The sequence below is a fragment of the Spinacia oleracea genome, chromosome 4 (assembly GCF_020520425.1).
Source record: "Spinacia oleracea cultivar Varoflay chromosome 4, BTI_SOV_V1, whole genome shotgun sequence".
Classification (NCBI taxonomy): Eukaryota; Viridiplantae; Streptophyta; class Magnoliopsida; order Caryophyllales; family Amaranthaceae; genus Spinacia; species Spinacia oleracea.
Genome location: NC_079490.1, coordinates 25,461,377 through 25,465,634, shown reverse-complemented (window position 1 = coordinate 25,465,634; position 4,258 = coordinate 25,461,377).

Sequence of the window (4,258 nt, the reverse complement as noted above, 5' to 3'; positions counted from 1 at the left end):
CTGCTATTTATGGAAACCTGCTAAAAATAGTAACTGCCGTAAAGGGTAGTTGCTAAAAGTAGTAAGAATAAAAAGATAGAAACCTGTCAGAATTAGGTGTTGCACTCCAACATAAATCCTAAAAGAGATAGAAATTGTAAAAGGAATTCTATTCCTATCGCAGTTCGATAAAAGAGTTAACGTATTAATTAAACTCATAACGAACCTAGAGTTCGTAAAGGGCCCAGACGCATTCCGTCGTAAATTGATACGCACCAAATAACTCGGATTAAGTCTCTTAATGAACTCCGTACTCTAGAGTCCAATCTGACAAAGAATTATGCCAGACCCTATTTTCAACGCCCAGCCCTGGGCGCCGAAATCTTTGACGCCCAGAGCTGGGCGCCGAAAATACCTGGGACGGATTCTTTTCCTAATCCGTTTCGTATTCAAATTCCTGAAAAACTATCTTTCTACGCCACTCTTTCCTATAAATAGACCCTTAAGTTCGACGTGAAAAAGAACACACAACACACAATTCATATTCTTAGTATTGACTCTAACCCTTATCCTAAGCCTCACGCTGCGAAATTGTTCACGCGTTCTGTCGCAATCGATCCATAAATCGAACAGAACGTATCCTGTCCCATAATTTGAGATTCGTTAAATAAAAAGGAGAAATAGCAAAGTCAAAGTGGTTAGTTTTCTGAGAACCGTGACGCACCTCTCAAGGGTGCGTCATAATGTGTCCCTTTTCGATGATTTAACTGCTTTCCTCGCCCTTTTTATGAACTGTTAAACTAAATAAATCTGATTGTTCTATCACGCCTAACAAATATAATATTTTTGGGAAATTGGATTATCATGCTAGGTCCCTTAATGCTATTTAAATCAGATAATCACGATCGATCTAGTATTATATGTTTCATATTGCTAAAATCAACTCAGATTAGTTTAATAGTTAATGCATGTCCCTTCAATTATTTATGCTGAGCTAGTAAGGATATCCTGCCTCTGGAGTTATCGACGAGCGAAGTACTCCTCTCGGTAGTTACAGTCCCCCGAACCCTCAATCTCTACCTTGCGGGTGTATGTTGAGAGATCCCCACACCAGGGATCACAAGGGAACCTACGGCCGTCGTTGTCAAACATAATTGCACTCCCTTTATGTCACGATAACCGGGTTTTGTCAGTTTTTCTCATTGTTGTTAAAAACTGAATGGCGACTCCTATATTACTAGTCAATTGGGTGTAAACTCACAGGAAATCCAATTACACTTGATTGAATAAAAAAGAAGCGTCACACCCACGAGGGACGAGGTCATGCATTAGCCTCGTGCTTTTTCGACCCCCTCACAGGCCTCTTAAGCGTTTGGGCCTTATTCCTTGGGGAATAGCAGAATGGGCTCCTTCTTGAGTAGGTGGGTCCCACGACCCACTGATGGACCTTGGCCCTGTGAGTTTGAGATTTGCCCGCTAATGGGCTTTTGGGCCTTCTTTCTGGGCTTTTAATGGTACAGCCAAGTGGCGTTCGTTTAGGCCACATCATTTGCCCCTCAAGGAGGATGCCCCTTGTCCCTGTGGAGTAGGCTGCTTGATCGGAGGGAGTGCCTCGTGTGAGGGCTTTTCAGAGCTTAGATTTTCCTTTAAAACCTTCAGTACTTCTTTCATTTTTCTTTTGTTACTTCAGAGCAATTTTCTTTAAAGAGAGAAAGTAAATTTCGTGGAACCGTCGGCCCCGCTATTTGTCTAAAGCTGACGCCTACCCTCGCCTTTCGTCCAGGGAGTGGGGACTAGTGAAGCCCCTGTTCCAGGCCGAGATGTATCGGCTGTCGTCAAAGAGCTATGCCTGGGTGCCTAATGCTTGGCTTCCCCATGTCGGCCAGTTCACCAATATAGTCTTTCTTTCGGCCATTGGTCTTTGTTCCTATTTGAGTAGAGGTAGTTTCCCATAGATTTTCACTCAACATCGTTCTTTTTTTTTTTTTTTTTTTTACTGACCCTTGGCTTTGTAGGTTCTGCCATGGATCGCCTATCCTCCGAAGACAAGGGCGTGGTGGACGTACCCGCTTGGCTGTCCGAGGTGTACACTGAGGACATTCTCAAGGCCGTGGAGGCCAAGAAAAAGGACTCCTCCAAGAAGTCCAGCGAGGGTGCCTCTGGTGACGTCGCCAAGGTAATTTTTATTTATTATTTTTAAGTTTTTGCCTCTGTGTTCTTTTCTGATTATGATTTGGTCGTTGACTTCCTACATCTTTAGGAACCCACTTTGCCAGCTACGAAGAAGCGTCCTGCATCTTCGACGGAGGCTCCTAAGCCAAAACGACCCTTCTTTAAGAAGATGGGTACGGCCGATGCTGCAGCGAAGCCGTCGGTACCAAAACTGTCTGCTCCCCTAGCTGAGGGAGAGGTTCTTCCTACCTAGACGTTCATTCCTCCTCCTGAGCAAAATGAGGTCCCTCCCCAAGTGGACGTCGAAAGGGATTTCGCTGCCGGAGCAGCTGTTAATGAAGTAGCAGCCGAACAGGCTGAGGCTGCTGACGCCACCACCTCGTCCAAGGAGGACAAGGGTAAAGGCAAGGAAGCTGAGGCTCCTTCTACTGATAATGCCTCCACTTCTCCTGCAGCTTCGCCAATTGGTTAGTGTTTCTATACTTTAAATCTGTTGTGTCAAGTCGGTATTTACATGATGTTTGATAATCTTGACGTTTGGTTCAGTTGAGATGTTCAAGCGGATGCGGCGGGCCGAGGTGGCGAGCATCCCCCTTCTGACGGTTTTAGCTCAGAGGCGAAGGATAAGATCCTTGCGGACGTGTATGCGGCCATCCCTGAGGAATATGTGAGGTCACTACTCGGGATTGACTTGGGATTCTTTGGGTCCATTCAGTCCCTCGTCCTTGATGTGAGACACTTACTCCTGGATCTCTGTATTTATGATTTATATATACTTTTTTAACTCTATTTTGTCTTCGACAGCTTTTCATTCGCTGTGCCGAGAGTAGGAACTACCGCTTTGATATGCATAATGAGATGCTCAAGCACAAGGACCAGATTGATAATCATGAGCAGTATGCTGAGAAGACGGCCAGATTGATCAACTTGGACGCGGACAAGGAGATCAAATCCAAGACAGAAGCTCTGAGGAAGGCCGAGAAGTACAAAGAGAAGTTGCTGGAGCATGAGGAGAGGTAAGCCATGCTGAGAAAGGAGTACTCCTCCGTCTCGGAGCCAGTGACTAATTTCTCTTCCAAGGTGAACGTCCTTGAGGGTCAGCTCAAGGCCATGCAGGGAAAGATTGAGGCCGTGCTCAAGGAGGCTGCAAGCTCTTTCAAGTTGGGTGAGGAGTCCATTTTGGAGAGTGCCCAAAAGGCGTGGGATCAGTCTATGGACGGGAAAGACTTTTCCTGGTTCAAACGCCGTATCTTCCACCAGATAGCCGTTTCGACGGCTAGACGCCTAGGCTTAGATCCCCCTGAGTTCGTTAGTGACGGGGAGGAGGACATGGAGGAAGACGAGGTGAACTCCCCTGAAGGCCAAGACGTCCAGGACGGGAGCTCTATTGCCCCTCATCCTTGAGCAGCTTTTCTCGCGGTTGTTTTGAATGATGCCGTAGGCGTTTCTAATAACTTTGGTTCCTTTTGGCATTTATTTGATTTGGTTTGTTTGCGCCTTGAGCGCTTTGTATAAACAATTCGTGCCGTTGTGCACTTTATTTTATTTTAATTCCATCAGTTCGTTACTGATTTCTTGGGAATTCTTTTTGGGTCCATTTGTTGGACGGAAACCTAAGTGTTTTAGGTGATCAGCCTAATTTGAGGCGTTAATCTAGGCCACTTCTCAGGCCGTCAAACGATTAGTCTTTTTAGACGCCATCCAAGGAGGAGGTCTTATGTCTGAATGTTTGCTCTTGTTTGAGTCTTCTTTTTTGGGCGCCTTTCGAAGAGAAGGCGTCATGTTGGATGTCTAAACCCTTTGTGTTTATTAGCACTGGGTATGTCTAAACCCTTTGTGTTTATTAGCACTGGGTATGTCTAAACCCTTTGTGTTTATTAGCACTGGGTATTGTTTATTTAGTAGATATTGACGCCACTATTTAGGGATTGTTTTCTGGTGAGTTTCTTCACCCCTTAGTATTTCTTTTTAAAGGTTCAACTGAGACTTGTATTCGTCAGATAAGAAAGTATTCATTTACTAAATTGCTTGCTAAGTTCACCGCGTCTTAGGCGGGCATTTACAGGCCGTTTTGTGGGCTCTAGTACAATAGCTAAGCCGTTTTGTA